Source organism: Tinamus guttatus, unplaced genomic scaffold, assembly GCF_059628265.1.
Source record: "Tinamus guttatus ecotype Peru unplaced genomic scaffold, ASM5962826v1 Tinamus_guttatus_pri_ptg000182l, whole genome shotgun sequence".
Taxonomy (NCBI): domain Eukaryota; kingdom Metazoa; phylum Chordata; class Aves; order Tinamiformes; family Tinamidae; genus Tinamus; species Tinamus guttatus.
The window spans coordinates 807,592-827,199 of record NW_028288716.1 but is presented as its reverse complement, the minus strand read 5'-3'; the positions used below and the strand labels follow the sequence as shown (position 1 = coordinate 827,199).

The following is a 19,608-nucleotide window of genomic DNA, read 5'->3' as shown; positions in this document are numbered from 1 at the left end:
GGGAGAAGATAATAGGTGTATTAGAAGAAAGTATCAAGAGATCTGAGGTTAGGAATATTCACTGACATTTCATGAATTCTGTTATTTGATATGGTCAAGCTGAGAGCATCCTTCCTGAGGACTGCCTACACAGGGGAATTCAGCAGTGAACAGAGATATGCACTTAATCAAGAAGCTCCAAAATCTTATATACAGCTGCATCAGAATGGAAGTGTCCAGAAGTCAATTTAAGGCACAGCACAAGGGAGTAAGGATGCTCTAGCTGTCATTGTGTAAACGTGTTGCACAGCACAGAGAGACTCTAACTCAAATTACTGCCCTGATTTCTAGGATCATCTGTATTAAAACTTACCAGCAACTTGGAACAATTCCAATTTGCAATAAAAAGGCTTCAAGAGTACTAGGAATTATGAAGAAGGCATTTCTCCCCATTAGTCTACTTTAATTTTGTTTCTCTCCTCCTGCTGAATCAAGTTGAAGGCCTGTGGCTGGTGGTGTCCCCTGGAGATTATTATTGGGCCCAGTACTGTTCAACTTGTTCATCAATTACTTGAATGAGGGAACAGACTGCACCTTCAGTGAGTTTGCAGATGATACCAAACTGGGTGGAGTGGCCAACACTCCAGAGGGTATGTGCTGCCATTCAGAGGGACCTAGACAGGTTGGAGAGTTGGGCAGAGAGGAACCTCATGAGGTTCAACAAGGACAAGTGCAGGGTCCTGCACCTGGGGAGGAATAACCCCAGGCACCAGTACAGATTAGGGGTAGACCTGCTGGAAAGCAACTCCGCAGAGAGGGATTTGGGAGACCTGGTTGACAACAAGTTAACTGTGAGCCAGCAATGTGCCCTCGTGGCCAAGAAGAGCAGTGAGTTCCTGGCCTGCACGAGGAGGAGCGTTGCCAGCAGGCTGAGGGAGGGGAACCTGCCCCTCTGCTCAGCTCTGTTGAGGCCGCATCTGGAGTACTGTCTGCAGTTCTGGCCTCCCCAATACAAGAGGGACGTGGCAATTCTAGAGAGGGTCCAGACAGAGCGACAAAGATGATTGACTGGAGTATCTATTGTATGAGGAAAAACTAAGCGTGATGGGCCTGTTTAGACTGTAGAAGAGAAAAATGAGAGGAGATCTTATCAACATATGCAAATATCTGAGGGGAGGATGGAAAAATGATGAGGCCAAACTTTTCTCAGTGGTGGCCAGTGACAGGACAAGGATTAATGGCTGTAAATTAAAACTTAGGAAGTTCTTTCTCTGTATGAGGAAGAACTTCTTTCCTGCGTAGGATGACAGAGCACTGTAACAGGCTGCCAGAGAGGTTGTGGAGTCTCCTTCTCTGAAGATCTTCCAAATCCGTCTGGATGCAACCCTGTGCGACGTGCTCTGGGTGTCCCTGCTTGAGCAGGGGGCTTGGACTAGATGATCTGTAAAGGTTCCTTCCAAACTCAACCATTCTGTGTGATTCTGTGAATCTCCTTCCAGAGATCTATCCAGTTCTTAAGTAGAGCCCAAGTAAGAACCTAAATGCAAGTGTTAGTTATATGACAGAACCAAAGAGCAGTTTGGGAAATGAACTGTCACACAGTAGAGAGAAAATTCACAGCAAGAAGATAATAGGGGAATGGATGTTTAGGATGGCATGTTTTGTCAGGATGAACCATCTTCTATATATGTGTGAATGGCAGGAGAGGTGTTTCTTTTTGTCTCATGAAATCAATGCAAATGGAAACTCAGATGACCCATGATGAAAGAACTGGACCTAGACCCTCAAAGATATGAATCAAGGTTAATTTTTTGGGTAAGTTCTTTCCTCTAGAATGAGAAAGCAAGAATTCATTTAATTTCTTCATTTCAAAATACTATATGGATAGGATTCCCATTAGTAGACACCTAATCTGTTGTGATCACACAAGACTCCACTCTTGATCCTCCAGTAAGTTGTATTCCTATCTCTACAAGACAAAGTTCTGATCTTTGTCTGTTTGCAATGAGATAAAGATGCAACCAGAGTGGAGCTGTCAGAAAAAAAGCGTTCTCTGGAGAAGCTGTGCTTGTTCTGCAGTAGTTTTACAGTTTGTTTTCTGATAGTGAAGCAGTAAAAGGGAGTGGCAGATTTGTTAAAATCAGCTTCACAGGTAAGGACTTCACAGCTTTGCGTTTTTTTTTTTTTTTTTTTTTACTTCCCAGACTCCTTTTCCTTTAGCCCCGAAAAACACGATTGCCAAAAATTTTGAAGTGAAAATTTATTTTGCTTCAAGTCAAATGTTTTCTCTTATCAAAAATAAGATTCTGCTTTTTTCTGACATGTTTTTGGAGAAAAGAAAAGTTTCCATTTTAACTACTTTTGCAGATTTTGAAAAGCTTCTCAGATAGCTTTCCCAAGATGAGATTATACTCCTGGCAGTTAATGAATTGAGGAAAGCAAAAGCTCTTCTTTCTTCTACTTTAGCAGCTGGCTTATGAGACCATCAATATTTCAGAGCAGAAAGATTTTAATATCAACCTTTAGGCCAAAAATTCTACTTCTTCCTTTCTTTGGCCCAGTAAGTGGGGAAGCAATGGCTTACTGCAATTTCAGTGACACACTCCTGCTTCATGCCACTCCAACCAGTTTGATCGCTTCGTTGTTTACTCAGACTCTTACAATAGTACCAGAACATCTGTAACTAAGGGAAAAAAAAAAAAAAAGGCACCACATCCCTCATTTCACGACTCCTGGGAACCAAATTTCAGATGAAAAGCCTCCTCTAAATCTAAGTCTTCGCCTTTCTTCTTACACTGCTAAGTTACAGACTTCTAGTCCCAGAGGAGGACAAAATTCCCCAACTATAAACCTGCCTGTGTTCTCCGTCATGAATAACAACTGACTAAAGAAAGGCATAACTAATTTAAAATAAATAGGTATTTCATTGAAGAGCTTGGCATCATTCTCTTCCTAGATTTTCACACTGGTGGCATGTGCTTCACACCAGCCTCAAATCACAGTGAAGTTTCCACTGTGTCCTCAGGGTATGATGATAGATTCTAAGGGTAGGATGAACATATGTTTCAGAATTTGCATGAATCCCATATAGCAATTATTGAAAATTATGCTATTGAAAAATTATGCTATTGAAAAATCAGCAATTATTGAAAATAGTAAATACAGATAAGTAAGACATTGCCAGAGCATCCAAGCACAGTCAGCTTGAGAGGCATATGCTGTCTCTGAGTACAAATTTTGTCAGCACCATCCATTTGGTACCATGAGGGAAAGAGCAACTTTGGCTGCATATTTTGATTCCAACTCAAGGAAGTTGGACCAAACAGTGTGAATAAAGGCTTTGAAGTGATCTGATGTTTTCAAAGGAGGCAGGAGGCTTAGGAAGTGACATGCTCAGTTATGGTTCCACCGACTGCAATGTAAATATGGGATATCACATCCAGTAGAATAATTCTAGCTATGCAGCTTTAGTATCTGATGCCATTGTACTCACTACAGCAGATCAGCCTGCATCCTTCACTACCAATTTCTCTTAAAACCACTCCTAAGGCAAGAAATTTCAATCCTCTACCCATAATGCTACAAACATGTCTTGACATATCATCTGTGAGTCACTTGCTCCTGTTATCTTATCTGGTTTTGGTGCCCTGGTTGACCTACATTTCCCATAATGCTCAACAGTCAAGAGCTTCTAGAACGAGCCATTTGATAAACAGAGTATATTTTGCTATTTTGGAATATCTTCTCACTCTGATTCTATCAGAAAATATGTAGGCTTTTTGCATCCTTTTGCTACTGAAACGCATCTTGTTGTCTAAATGAAATTGTTGCAGAGGGATACTTCTAGCATAAAACTACATGGGTATGTTTCTGTATTTGGGTGTGCTTATCTCAAATGTCTGTAGTAACCAATAATTAGTGTACATACTGAAAGGGTGGAAATGTTTATTGAAAAATGTACACATACATCTCCCTCCTCCTCTTTCCATACTATTTCGTCCCTGAAATCACCAGATGATTTTGCATCTGCTGTAAGCTGACAAAACTCAGAGCCGATCAATGGAGGCCAGCAGTTTTCTCTACCTGAGAACCTCTTTGCATAGAATGTGTTTATGTGACCTAGCAGGTTTGATTGGTGCACTGATCCATCAGAAGTCTAAAGCTAAAAACCTCTACTCACAGAATTAGCATCTTTTCTTTTATTAATATCTCTTCATATACGTATATCTGCACAGCACAAACCTCCCTCAAGTGAACAGAATCAGTTACCTACAGGATGAGATCAGAACTGGATCAGATGGTTACAGCTTGCATGACTCATGAAAAGAAACAAGAAAGATTTTGTCTCTCTACTTTGCATTTTGGTTCTTTCTTGCCTTCTGCAATGATTAAGGAACCAACCTGTTGCATAACTTTGTATCAGCAGTAATTGAATACTAATTACCTGCCAATTGCTATATTTATGAAATCATAGAATCATTATGGTTGGAAAAGAGTTTCAGGATCATCAATTCCAGCCATCAGCCCTTCAACACCATGTCCCTAAGCCACCAGCTCCCTCAGCCACCCCTTACAAGTCTGTGCTCCAGTCTCTTCAGCAGCTTTGTTGCCCTTCTCTGGATATGCTGCAGTGCCTCAATTCTTGTAGTGAGGGGTGAAAACTGAACACAGTATTTAAGGTGTGGCCTTACCATCACCGAGTACAGGGGGATGATCACTTCCCTAGTCCTGCTTGCCACACTGCTCCTGATTCCAGGATGCCGTTGGTCTTCTCACATACCTGGGCACACTGCTGGCCCATGTTCAGCCAGCAGCATGTCAATCAACATCCCCAGATCCTTTTCTGCTGTGCAGCTCTCCAGACATGCTGCCCCAAAGCCTGTAGCATTGTATGGGGTTGTTGTGAATGAAGTGCATGACCCAGCACTTAGCCTTATTGGACCTCTTATGGCTGGCCTCAGTCCATTGATGCAGCCTATCCAAACCCCTCTGTAGAGTCTTCCAACTCTCAAGCAGATCAACTATTCCTCCCAGCTTGGTGTCATCTGCAAATTTCCCAAGGGTGCACTCAATCCCCTCATCCAGCTCTTTGATAAAGATATTAGAGAGGACTGGCCCCAACACTGACCTCTGGGGAACACTGCTCATGACAGTAGACTGTACTGGATTTAACAGCAACAGTAAACAGTTACAGTAACAGTAAACTGGATTTAATTACATTCTCTGGGCCCAGCGACCTAGCCAGCTATTTACACAGCGAAGAGTACACCTGTTTAAAGCCATAAGCTGCCAGCTTCTCCAGGAGAATGTGGTGGGAGACAGTGTCACAGGCCTTACTAAAGTCTAAGCAGAGCACATCCAAAGCCTTTCCCTCATCCACTATTTTTTTGCTCATAGGGCAAGCTGAATTTCAGAAGCCCACACTAAGCACAAGGAAACCCTCTGTGTCCTAGAGTCCTTCTATAGGGTCTCCATGGACAGCAGATCTGAAGAGAGAGCCAGAAGTTACTTGGTAGGCAGTAATTTAATTACATGTTATCAGTAGATGAGAGTGCATCTGCGCAATATTTATGAGTAGACATATGTTTATCAAATCCATTTCCTAGCAGACCCCTAAAAGGACTAGCATCCTGCTACTTCTGTTGAACATCATGTTATGTTACTCAACAGAAAAAGAAAGCAGTAAACCTATCTTCTATAAATTCCATGAGGATGATTAAACTGGAAAAGTTCAGAAAAATTTTAAACTACAAGACTTTTTCTTTTTTTTTTGACTTCTGTTTCCCTGTTAGCCTCAGCTTCCACAGAGATGTTACTCACACAGTTTATAAACAAAATAAGGTGAAGAGCTGGAGAGCTTTTCTCCCATTTATCTGTGAAATACCTACCTCATTCCAGATGCTGCTGGACAGAAACAATCAGTGTGTTTTATTTTAAACACTAATTAGCAAGTTTATGAAAATATATTATCTCTGTTTTACTTGTATATTTAGTATTTTCATACACTGGGACCAAGGAAACTGTTTTACCTGGTACTTCACACTGAAAATCCCTGTCTTAAGCAGAAAAATAACCATGCAGGTTTTATCTGAATAGAGAAACATTTGAACCTCAAAATCTACAGTTTTTCTACTTGTCATTGTTAATATGATTCCTGCTTGGTAGCATATTATGGGGTGCTGAATTTAATGGGAATCTAGGGCACTTGGAAAGATCAGCTCCGAAATGCATGGGCATTCACAGACAAATGCCCTCAATTGCTCTCTGCTGCCATAAGCTGCTTTTGTATACAATTTTGTAGCTGATGCCAGCTAGCTTACCTCACACTGGTAATCTCCCTGGGCCGCTGGCTTAACTAGAACTCAACTCATTTAGACTGGCTGAGCATCTAGTTGGCCCTATGTCTACATCCCCTGCCTGGAATCTCACTCTGTTCCCAATACTCCCATGTCACCATCTTGGAAAATGAGGAAACACAATCTCAACCAATCCTATCTAGTGGTCTCTGGCAGCTTCTGCCTTTCCCCCTACAACCTTAAAAGATTTAGAACATGGATCAAGTGGCTCAAACTGGCCATGAAATTTTGTGCAGCAAGGTATGGGGATGTTTTAAACGGATTTTGATTCTTTTGTGATTGTAAAATTATCTGAGCAGACCTAATTAGCATGGTCATTAGAACCAGCAGTAAAAAAGGTGCTTGCTCATACACATTAGTGCTTTCCTGCATCTTGGGACTGTTACAATTTCATAATACTTCTTCATTTTAAAAGTTTAATGAGCTCATTTGTAAGGCTACAGTCAGGTTCCGTGTCTCAAGACAACTAGTAAAAAAAAAATGGGATTCTCCTCCATGCCATAAACAAGCCTACCGCCTCCCCCACGCATCCTCCCCCCACCAAAAAAAGCATAAGGACAGGAGCAGACACCCTCTTAACAGATATGATAATCTGAAAAAAAAATGTAAATTTTAAATGCTTCTTCATCATCACTGCTGTGAGTCTTTCAAATCACTATGGAGTATATCTTAAAGTTGAACATGAGTTTTAGTACAGTTAGCACACTATGGAAGATTAGGTACTGATATGCTGACAAATTTTTGAGTGCATGTGACTCCTCTTTGTAACAAAAACTACTGGCATAGTTTTTACCATTGTTATGTACAATGTAAGATACACCAACAGAGTCAAAGTGTGATAGTTGAGATTTTGTGACGTGAAAAAAATAGCCTCTGTACTCAGTACTCTTTAGAGACGAGCACAACAAAAATGTCCTTCTGTACATGTATATCAGGCCTGGAGCATATTGCCCTCCACTATAGTAAATTGCATCTTTTGATACTGCTATAAAAACTTTATTAGGGAGGTAATAAAAATAATCTGCAGAAAAGTAGAACTTGACAAACTAGCTTGCTCTGTAAATGTCTCCATGAAAGTTGACTTTTCTCCTATACCTTTGATTATATCAGATTAATTTTCCATAAAATGTTCCAAATCATAATCACACCTTTGAACAGTAAAAGAGAAAAACATAAGTCTCCACTAAAAGAGCATTACAGTTATAAGGCCTATGGGCAAAACAAAGGATGTTGATGTATATATTTCCTTGACACCCATTTTACATTCTATTATCTAATACATATATTTCATGTGATCAGAGAACATGGTCCAGAGTCACAGAGCATCATTTCATGAAAAAATACTTTGATGTGCCTTTAACACATCTCTCCTGAAACAGATTTTTTTGGTTTGGTTTGGTTTGGTTTGTTTTCTGTTTGTCATCATAAGTGAAACCTCACAGGCAAGATTCTTTCCTGTTGGCCTGGCCACAGCTCTTACTTATGTAAAACCCTACCATAGATGAATGGGAAAGAAAGATTTTCAGCTGATTAGTTCAGAAGAAAAAGCTACAATGATTTGCACCAGGGAATTCTTCATTTTATGCAGTTGCAAAAAGCTGCACAAGATGCACAGCAAAATTTCATTTCCCACATTCTTCACACTCATATTTGTGCCCAGGTCTTAGGAAAAAGAAGTTAAAGGGTATTTCTAAAAAGAAACACAAAAATCAGAATATCAACCCCTCTCGAATCATGGGATTCCAGGCCATGATATTCCAGTCCATGATGTGATATTGTGTGGACATGTTCTGAAGTTGGTTTCAACAGCATTTTTAAGTTCCATAAAATGGATTAAAACACAGTTAGTTGAAGACAAGGGAAAAAACACCATAGCAATGTGAGACAGAGTGCATACTTTGAATATGCTTTAGCAATATCAGAATCATAGAGTCATAGAATCGTTAAAGCTGGAAGGAACCTCTAGAGATCATCTAGTCCAACCCCCCTGCACCCATGGGATCACCTAGAGCACGTGGCACAGGACTGTGTCCAAGCGGGTTTTGAAGATCTCCAGAGAGGGGGATTCCACCCACCTCTCCGGGCAACCTGTTCCAGTGCTCTGTCACTAAGAATTTTTTTCTTAAGTTCCTGTGGAACTTTTGGTGTTTCAGTTTGTGGTCGTTTTCTCTTGTCCTATCGCTGGCCACTGCTGAAAAGAGGCTGGCCCCCCTCTCCTCACTCCCTCCCTTAGGGTATTTGTATACACTGATCAGGTCCCCTCTCAGCCTTCCCTTCTTCAGGCTGAATAGGCCCAGCTCTCTCAGCCTTTCCTCATAGGGCAGATATTCCAGGCCCCTGATCATCCTTGTAACCCTGTGCTGGACTCTCCCCAGCAGCTCCACATCCCTCTTGTACTGTGGAGCCCAAAACTTCAAAGACAATAGTACCTTGTTAGCAGATAGTTAACCACAAGGGTGTCAGTCTTTGCAGCAGATGGGGGACAGAGCCGAGAAAGACGAGGACTGAGGAACACCTCCCCCTGCCTTGTGTGCGACGTGTCTTGCCAGAAGAAAAGAAACAAAGCCAGACAACCGCGCAGGTGGCCAGATGCTGATTGGTTGTGCGCTTTGCAACACTTGTGTTAAGAAAGTATAAAAAGAAGTCGGTTTGGAAATAAAGTTGTCTCACTCTGCACCCCAGACTGAGTCCGTTTCTTCACAAGGTGCAACAAATGGCGCCCAACGTGGGGCACGAAGACTAGCTGTCTCTCCGGTTGCACCGCCCAGCTGAACTCCCGGGAATCACGCTGAAAGGAAGCGTAAGGATCAAGCTGAAAGGAAGCTTACTTTGTGTGCACACTAAAAGCCTCTTGAAAGGAAAGAGGTAAGCGGCTGGGAACTATGGGTTCATACCTAATGAAGGAACAAAAGGACGATTTAGAAGCTTCTCCTAAAAACTTGAAACCGCAAAGAAAAAAATTAGGTGAAGAAGAGCTGCAAAAGGTTCTTGCATGGGCTTCTAAAGACGATCCTTCGGTGAATAGTAAGAATGTTTTTAATCTGGAAAGATGGGACCAAATTGGGGTCCGACTGTGGGATAGTGCCACGCGCGGTGATAAGGCTGCTGCTAACCTGTTGCCACAATGGCGAGTTGTACTCGAAATATTGAAATCTCATAGTGGGTTGCAGTCGAACATAAATGACGGGATCGGGGCCCCTGCCATCCCCTCCGCGCCTCCTTTACCTCAATCGTGTCCTGATGAGAATCAGAAAAGAAAACGTGCTGCAAAAGCCTTTGCGGTACTGCCACCTGATGAACAGGACGATGATCCTTTTGGTCCGGGTCCTATTGACCCTGGAAAGGAGCCAGACCTATACCCCCCGGATCCTCACGATAAATGGGCCTCAGTAAAACGAGGAGCAAAACAGGCGGGGGATGTGGGCATGCTGAAAGCCTTTCCCGTTATCTGTGCACCAGACCAGAATCCGCGTTGGGAAGGTTTGTCGTATAATCTTATTAAGGACGTGCGACGTACGGTGACAGATCATGGCCTTGGCGCACCATATACCACCCACCTTATACAATCTCTTTGTGATTCTTCGGTTTTTACTCCCCATGATTTTAAAACTTTGTTTCGCCTCATTATGACTGATATGCAATACACGATGTGGGAATCGAAAATGAGAGAGCTTGCTCGAGCTCAGGGGGAGGAAAACCAGCGGCTGTCGAAAAAAGGTCCTTTACGGGCTGTTACTGTGGACGTGCTAATGGGGGAGGGCGATCACAGTGCTACAACAGCACAAGCAGAAATCCCCCCTGAGGGCTTGCAACAAGTTAAGGCACTTGCTCTCCGCGCCCTTAAGGCCGTTCCGGAGAGTGGTAAACAAAGACAACCTTTTGTTAGCATAAGACAAGATGCGAATGAGCCATATATGAAGTTTTTGGATCGGCTTAATGAGGCTCTGGAGAAACAAATTGATAATGAACAAGCACGAAGCTACATTTTTAAGCAACTAGCAGTTGAGAATGCTAACCCTGATTGCCAGAGAGTTTTGCGGCCACTAAAGGATCCTACTATTGATGACATGCTAAAAGCATGTATTAATGTCGGTACCAAACAGTATGAATATTCACTGATGGCCGAAACATTTGCAACAATGTCTATGAAAAGGCCATGTTTTGCTTGTGGCCAATTTGGGCATATTCGTAAATACTGTCCGAAAACACAAGCAAACAAAGGAGCGCCTGGACTATGTCCGCGCTGCCACAAAGGACAACACTATGCTAATCAGTGTCGATCAAAATTTGATAAGGAAGGTCGACCGCTAGCCCCTTCGGGAAACTTCAAGCGGAGCGCGGCGGGGGGTCGCGCCATGACAGCAAATCACCCCTCAGAGCGGCCTCACCGGGAAGCAGCCGCCGCTTGTGCGCCAGCACAGGCGGCAGCGCCGGGGTGGACCTGGCCACCACAATAGAAGTGCTAATTACTGATACATCAGTTGTGCTAATTCCAACTGGTGTCCACGGCCCCCTGGGGCGAGGAATGGCAGCACTATTGATTGGGCGATTTTCAACAACGAGACAAGGGCTGTTTGTGTTACCTGCAGTTATCAACGCAGATTTCAAAGGAGAAATTAAGATAATGGTATGGACTCCGATACCACCCTGTACTGTGCCAGCAGGAAGCCAAATAGCACAATTAGTATACTTTTTACCACAGACACCAAACGCTGCAAACATTAACCATGGCACAGGCTCTTTTGGGTCCACAGGGCATGAAATTTTCTGGACTCAACAGATAACTATGAATCGCCCGCAGATATCCTGTACGCTACAAGCAGGACTGATAAAATTTAATGTACAAGGAATTTTAGATAGTGGAGCAGATGTTACAGTCATCGCTGCTTCACAATGGCCAAACAGTTTACCCCTAGTTAAGGCACATACATCGCTTTCAGGAATTGGTGGGCAGAGTACTCCAATGCAAAGCAAAAGATTGATAAATATTATTGGCCCAGAAGGAAGAACTGCAAACATTAGGCCATTTATATTGCCTGGATCCATCACCTTGTGGGGGAGAGACTGTTTGAGTCAATGGGGCATGCAGTTAAGCACGGATTTTTCTTAGGGGTCACTATCCAGCAGCAGGTCCCACCCATGATTTGGAAAACGGACAAGCCAGTGTGGGTAGATCAGTGGCCCCTTCCACAAAATAAACTGCTGCAATTACACAAGTTAGTAGATGAACAATTGCAAGCTGGTCATATAGTTCCTACTACAAGCCCCTGGAACACGCCAGTTTTTGTAATTCAAAAGAAAAATAATTCCTGGAGGCTGTTACATGACCTTAGAAAAATCAATGAAGTCATCGAAGATATGGGAGCCTTACAGCCTGGACTCCCTTCTCCAGCAATGTTACCTCAAACATGGACTTTGATAGTAATCGATTTGAAAGACTGTTTCTTTACCATTCCACTTGCACCGCAAGATGCACCTCGGTTTGCATTTTCTGTACCTTCCATCAATGCTATGGAACCGCATAGCAGATACCATTGGAGAGTTCTGCCACAAGGCATGAAAAATAGTCCTACATTATGTCAACAATTTGTGGCAGCAGTTTTAAGCCCAATACGCAAATATTTTGATAATGTCCTCATCTATCACTATATGGACGATATATTGATTGCTGCAGAGCAAAAGGAAACAGCAGAAGAGGCTCTGCATCAGATTACGCGAGCAGCATCAGCTGCAGGATTAAGAATTGCGGAAGATAAAGTACAGGAAAGTCCGCCTTGGCGATATTTAGGATGGAGAATTTCTGATCATCAAATTCGACCACAATCATTGACCTTAAAGACAGACATAAGGACTTTGAATGATCTTCAAAAACTTTTGGGAACTATTAATTGGATCCGTCCCTCCTTAGGAATTTCCACAGAAGAATTACATCCTCTATTTAAGCTCTTAGAAGGAGACACGAGTTTGACATCCTCAAGAAAGCTCACCCCTCCCGCGCGAGCTGCGCTTGGTAAAGTTGTGGACAAATTAACCACTCAGACTGTTCACAGACGAAAGCAGAATTATCCTGTCAGTCTTTTTGTTTTTTATTCTAGCTTCCAACCTTATGGCCTATTAGCACAATGGATACCACAGGACGCATGTCCATTAATAATCTTAGAGTGGGTGTTTCTGCCTCATAATTTTGGCAAAACTGTCACCACCGCTATTGATATGATTGCAATGGTTATTCAAAAAGGAAGAGAGCGTTTGATGTTTCTAGATGGCACAGAGCCTAATATTATTTATTTACCACTTGATACAAAACAATTAACCTTTTTGACTCACCAGTCTTTTGTTTTTCAGTGTGCCTTGGCAGATTATCCAGGACAGATAAGTATTCACTTTCTAGGACATAAAATCATACAGTCTTTCAACTCTCTTTCTCTATTACCTCTTTGCCATTTGAGCCTTACGCCAATACCTGATGCTCTTACAGTATTTACTGACGGCTCGGGTAGGACAGGTCGTGCAGTTGTAGTCTGGAGAAATGATGAAGGGCATTGGGAGAGCGACATACATGTTGTCACAGGTTCACCGCAAATAGTGGAATTATCTGCAGTCGTCCGCGTCTTTACGCGATGGCCCTCTGCAGTTAACATTATAACAGACTCTGCCTATGTTGCAGGATTAGTCTCTAGGTTAGAACATTCGTTTTTAAAAGAGGTTTCAAACGAGACCCTCTTTGCGCTTCTTTGGAAGCTTAGATGGCTATTAAACAGAAGGATTTATCCGTACTTTATCCAACATGTACGCTCGCACACCTCACTGCCTGGACCTATTAGCGAAGGTAATGCTCAAGCAGACAGCCTTGCAGGAGCTGTAGTTCTGCCAGATCGCTTTGCACAAGCACGTTTGTCGCATGACTTTTATCACCAAAATGCAAAAGCGTTACGGAGGTCGTTCCAGTTGACTCAGGAACAAGCTAGACAAATCATACAGTCATGCCCAGACTGCCAGCGCATTTTACCAGTACCATCCATCGGTGTAAACCCTCGCGGTCTTTCTGTGCTTGAAATTTGGCAATCAGATGTAACGCATATCCCTGAATTTGGCAGATTTAAATATGTACATGTTTCTGTTGATACCTTCTCATCCTGTATCTATGCTTCTGTACATACAGGTGAGAAGGCCAAGGACGTATGTCGACACTTTATTATGGCCTTTGCAATATTGGGAGTGCCAAAAACTATAAAAACTGACAATGGTCCAGCCTATATAGCGCAAAAAACACAAATATTCTTTCAACAATGGGGAATCCAACACATCACAGGTATCCCCCATTCACCCACAGGCCAAGCTATTATCGAGCGCACACATGGCACCCTTAAAAATATGTTACAAAAACAAAAAAGGGGGAGTGTAGGCTTATCCCCACAGGAACGCATAGCGAAAGCTTGCTATGTGTTGAATTTTTTAAATCGCTGGACAGAAGAGGGCCCCCCTATATACCAACATTTTGATTCACAGAGACAACACAAAGTTCAGGATAAAGCCCAGGTTATCATCAAAAACCCACAGACAAATCAGTGGGAAGGGCCTTTTTCTTTAATAACCTGGGGTAGAGGATATGCTTGTGTTTCTACAGGCTCAGGGCCAAGATGGGTACCTGCTCGATGGATTAAGCCTTTTTTAACACAGTCATCACCATCATCCACACCACCGTGACATCATCCACACAGCAGTGGATGCTGTCCCAAGCTGTAATTCTGGCCAATCAAATTTGACAGGACATGTTATACTATCTAGTCCAGTAAATCCGTTTGTAACCTGTCTAGTAGGACAGCCTGTTGATGTTTGGCATATTTCGTTTATTGTTAGTGTGCCTGCTTTGTTTCTTGTTATGTGTTTAAGGATAGATCATTTAATTAAGTCATGGCTGTTCAAACAAAAACAAATAAAGAAGGGTGAGATGTGGAGGCTTGTTCAAAGACAATAGTACCTTGTTAGCAGATAGTTAACCACAAGGGTGTCAGTCTTTGCAGCAGATGGGGGACAGAGCCGAGAAAGACGAGGACTGAGGAACACCTCCCCCTGCCTTGTGTGCGACGTGTCTTGCCAGAAGAAAAGAAACAAAGCCAGACAACCGCGCAGGTGGCCAGATGCTGATTGGTTGTGCGCTTTGCAACACTTGTGTTAAGAAAGTATAAAAAGAAGTCGGTTTGGAAATAAAGTTGTCTCACTCTGCACCCCAGACTGAGTCCGTTTCTTCACAAGGTGCAACATACACTGATCAGGTCCCCTCTCAGCCTTCCCTTCTTCAGGCTGAATAGGCCCAGCTCTCTCAGCCTTTCCTCATAGGGCAGATATTCCAGGCCCCTGATCATCCTTGTAACCCTGTGCTGGACTCTCCCCAGCAGCTCCACATCCCTCTTGTACTGTGGAGCCCAAAACTTGACACGATACTCCAGATGCGGCCTCACCAGGGCTGAGTAGAGGGGCAAGATCACCTCCCTTGGACCTGCTGGAGACGCTTTTCTTAATGCACCCCAGGATCCCATTGGCCTTCTTGGCCATAAGGGCAAACTGATGCCTCATGGTCGACTTGTCGTCCACCATGACACCCAGGTCCCTCTCTGCAGAGCTGCTCTCCAGAAGGCCAGTCCCCAGCCTGTACTGGTGTCTGTGGTTATTCCTCCCCAGGTGCAGGACCTTGCACTTAGCCTTGCTGAATTTCATAAGGTTTCTCACCACCCGGTTGTCAGTCTCTGCAGATCCCTCAGGATGGCAGTGCAGCCCTCTGGGGTAAGAGCTCTCCTCCCAGTTTTGTATCATCAGCAAACTTGCTGAGGGAGCACTCTGTGCCCTCATCCAGGTCATTGATGAATAAACTGAACAGGACTGGACTGAGGACTGACCCCTGGTGGACACTGCTCCCCACAGGCCTCCGACTAGACTGTGCACTGCTGATCACCACCCTCTGAGCTCTGCCAGCCAGCCAGTTCCTAATCCACCTCACTGTCCACTCATCTATCCCACACTTCCAGAGCTTGCCCAGGAGGATGCTGTGAGGGACAGTGTCAAAACCCTTGCTGAAGGTGAGATAGATGACATTCCACCACTCTCCCCTCATCTACCTGGCCTGTCATTCCATCATAGAAGGCTATCAATCAGATTATTCAAGCATGATTTCCCCTTGGTGAATCCATGCTGACTACTCCTGGGCACCTTCTTATCCTCCACATGTTTAGGGACAGTAGCCTGGATGAGCTGCTCCATGACTTTTCCAGGGATGGAGGTGAGGCTTACTGGTCTGTAGTTGCCTGGGTCCTACTTTCTGCCATTTTTGAAGACTGGTGTGACATTGGCTTTCTTCCAGTCTTCTGGCACCTCCCCCATTCTCCAGGACCTTTCAAAGATGACGGAGAACGGCTTATCAATAACATCCACCAGCTCCTGCAGCACTCTCGGGTGCATCCCATCAGGGCCCATGGGTTTGTGGATGTCAAGAGACCTATGCGCTCTCTGACCCAATCTTCCTCTACCCAGGGCAAGTCTTCGTCTCTCCAGGCACCGTCTCTGGTTTCTAGGGCCTGAGATTCCAGAGAACTGCCTTTGGTAAACAGTGAAGTGAAGAAGGCATTCAGTAACTCTGCATTTTCTGTGTCTTTCTTAACCAGGGCACGCGCTCCCTTCACCAGTGGGCTCACGTTTTGCCTGATCTTCCTTTTGCCACTGATATATTTGAAAAAGCTCTTATTATTTTTAACATCTCTTGCCAGATTTAATTCCAATTCTGCCTTAGCTTTCCTCATCACATCCCTGCATTCCCTGACAATATTCCTATATTCCTCCCAAGGAGCATGTCCTTTTTTACACTTTCTGTATAGTGCCTTTCTCTGTTTGAGTTTTTCCAGGAGCTCCTTGCTCATCCACACAGGTCTCCTGCCCCCTCTGCCTGACTTCTTACCCAAAAGGACACATCGCTCCTGAGTGTGAAGGAAGCGCTGCTTGAATACTGACCAGCTGTCTTGGGCCCCCCTACCTTCTAGAGCTCTAGCCCATGGGATTCTTCCAAGCAGGTCTCTGAAGAGGCCAAAGTTGGCCCTCCTGAAGTCCATGGTTACAAGGCTACTTACAGCCCTGCTTCCTTCTGGTTGGATCCTAAACTCAACAAGTTCATGATCACTGCAGCCAAGGCTACTCCCCACCTTCACATCTCTGACAAGTACCTCTCTATTTGTTAGGATGAGGTCCAGTAGCCCAGCTCTCCTGTCTGGTTCCTCCACAATCTGTGTTAAAATGATATCGTCAATGCTCTGCAGAAACCTACAGGACTCTTTGTGCCTGGCTGTGTTGTCCTTCCAGTTGATGTCAGGGTGGTTGAAGTCCCCCATGAGAACCAGGGCCGGAGACTGTGAGGCTACTTCCAGCTGTCTGTAGAAGGCCTCATCAACTTCCACATCCTGGTCACATGGCCTGTAGCTAATGCATACCAGTGTCTCCCACATTAGCCTGCCCTCTAATCCTTACCCATAAACTCTCAACTTGCTCATCATCCACCCCCAGGTTGAGTTCTATGCATGCCAGTTGCTCCCTAACATAAAGAGCAACTCCACCACCTCGCCTTTCCAGCCTGTCCTTCCTAAAGAGCACATAGACTTCCATGGCAGCATTCCAGTCATGTAAGCTATCCCACCATGTCTCTGTAATTGCAATGAGATCACTATGCCGGGACTGCACACAGACCTCCAGTTCCTCCTGTTTATTCCCCATGCTTTGCACATTGGTGTACAGGCATTTAAGGGAAGTAATCAAGCCTGCAGGTTTCCTGGGAGGCATGAAAGAGAACCCTCATAATCATCTCCTATACTCACTTCCCCACTACCATACTCCTGTTGGATACCTTCTGGCTTTGGCTGTCTACCACTGATTGCCCTGTCCGTGTAACATTCCCCATCCCCATTCATACTTAGTTTATAAACTAAGACCATCTAACCAGGCTGGCCAACCTTTTGGCAAAAACACGTGTGTCCCTCTTGCTGAGGTGGTTCTCATCATTCCCTACAAGCTGGTAGTCTTCAAACAGAGTTCCCATGGTCATAGAAACCAAAACCCTGTTGCCAAGACCCGCGACACAGCCAGTTGTAACCCTGTAATATGCACCTTTTCCTCCTCATACCCATTCCCCACATTGGCAGGTTAGAGGAGAACACAACCTGGGCACCCAGACCTTTGTTTGCCATCCCTAGGGCTCTGAAATCTTAATGTTACTCAGTTAATTAATGTTACTCTTCATGTTATTCTGTTTCCCCATGGCATCGTTAGCACCCACATGAAACACTGACAGTGGATAATAGTCAGGCACTTGGACAAGTCTTGGTAGTCTCTCTGCAACATCCTTTATCCGAGGCCCTGGCAGGCAACAGACCTCTCCGGGTGAGGGGTCGGGTCTACAGATCAGCACTTCTGTGCCCTGCAGCAGGGAGTCCCCCCACAACAATCACAGGCCGCTTCTTCTGATGCCCCTTTTCTCCTTAGTGGGGGCAGTCTTAAGGTGTGGACTTGACTGCCTTACCCTAGACAACCCCCTAGATGGGCCTTGGTCCTTGACCTCATCTGTCAGGCCCTCAAGTTCCGGGGCCTCACACCTGTTAGATATGGCTACTTGCTGGGGCGAGGTGGGCCGGGAAGGGGCCCTCCTGTCACCTCGAACAGGGATATGTTCCCAGTCTTGTTCTTGGCTTGATACTGCCAATTCTGCCCCCTCCACTCTATGGCAAGGGGGTAGTGGAATCTCAGAACGAACTGGTGGGTTCTCTGGGTGCACTACCTGGGACAACTGCAGAGAGTGGCTCCACCAGTCTGTTTCTTTCTCACACTCTCTGATGGTCCTTAGCCTTTCCACCTCCTCCTTCAGTTCCACCACCAGGCGAAGCAGGTTGTCCACCTGCTTCCACCTAATGCAGGCGTTATTTTTGTTACTCTCCGGTAACATGGAGAGGCTCAGACAATCCCCGCAGCCAGAGACCTGGACTGCCACATGTTTCTGTGGTGGTTCAGTCTGCATATCCACAGTCTTTCTGGCAGAGGTTCTCTGCCAAGTAGACGCCATGGCTTCGCCTGAATTCCCACGGATGGAAGAGGCTGTGGGGAGAGCTCTCTTCCTGAGCCAGGAGGAGACCCCTGCACCTCGCCTGCACCTCCTGCCTGCGCAAACTGCTGTGCTAACTGCCGTGCCATGCCCTGGCTGATGTGCCATGCTCTGTTTGCCCACTCTGTGCTCCATGCTGTAGTAGAAGCTGTATGCTATGTAACAATAGCCAACCTCAATTTACTAACTTTAATTAATAATTGAAAAGAATGACTACCGTCGAGTTTCAGATTGTTTTTTAATATCCTCTGATATATACATTATGATACTCTATTGTAACACAGCACATGCCATCCTTTACATTCTCAAAACTCTCTACCAATATAATAAAATAACACACAAGCTACCTTTCCATTGTGAAAACGTAGCTACATTTGAGACAAAACAAAGTTGCTTTTTTAACAGCACCCTGAAATGATACCAAATGACTAGAAGAACAAATGAAATACTTAGAGGTCAAATAAACACAAAGTCAAACTAGATCTGACCACAACTTCAGTTTGGTGCACATACCAAGGAGATACCATAGTCTTTATCAACAACCAGATATTACTGCCTTTCTCATTCCAAGTGCTGAGGGCATGTCTCTGGCTGCCATGTTGGAAAACAGTTCAACATCACTTCAAAAGGACTGAATCTGAGGTTTCAAAGTCTCATTACCAAATATTTAGATTTCTCAAAGCATTCAGCAGAAATAAACAAACAAGAAATCATCTAAATCACAACATTCCATGGTGTTTGTGACAAATTTGCTACATCGCACAAAATAGACCCTATGGCAAAGTTCTCCTTCATACCAGTTTTATGCTTTAAACTTAGGAAGATAAAGTCAAAGAGGATAAAGAAGCTAAAAGAGCTAAAAGTTAAAGTCAGAGTGATTTAAGTTACTCAATGCGGTATGAAGAACAATCTATCTTTTTCAGGGCAAACAAGGTTGTATCAGATCAGTGCCTTTGTCATCATAGGCAAAAGGATTTTTCTTCTGGCATTTGGAGACTTATGGGCAGTTCTTTCTTTTGTTGAAACATTGTCTTACTGAAGCAATGACCCAGGGTAACTTTTGGGTCTTAAGCAGGCTCTCGGCTATATGATGTCTTACTGAAGCAATGACCCAGGGTAACTTTTGGGTCTTAAGCAGGC

General features: G+C 44.1%; 1 pseudogene; it reads right to left on the bottom strand.

Annotated features, from left to right (window-relative positions):
- LOC104565637 (very long chain fatty acid elongase 4-like) overlaps nt 1–18,429 on the bottom strand; it is a 90,616-nt pseudogene extending 72,187 nt beyond the window's left edge.
- Nucleotides 18,430–19,608: the final 1,179 nt, after the last annotated feature.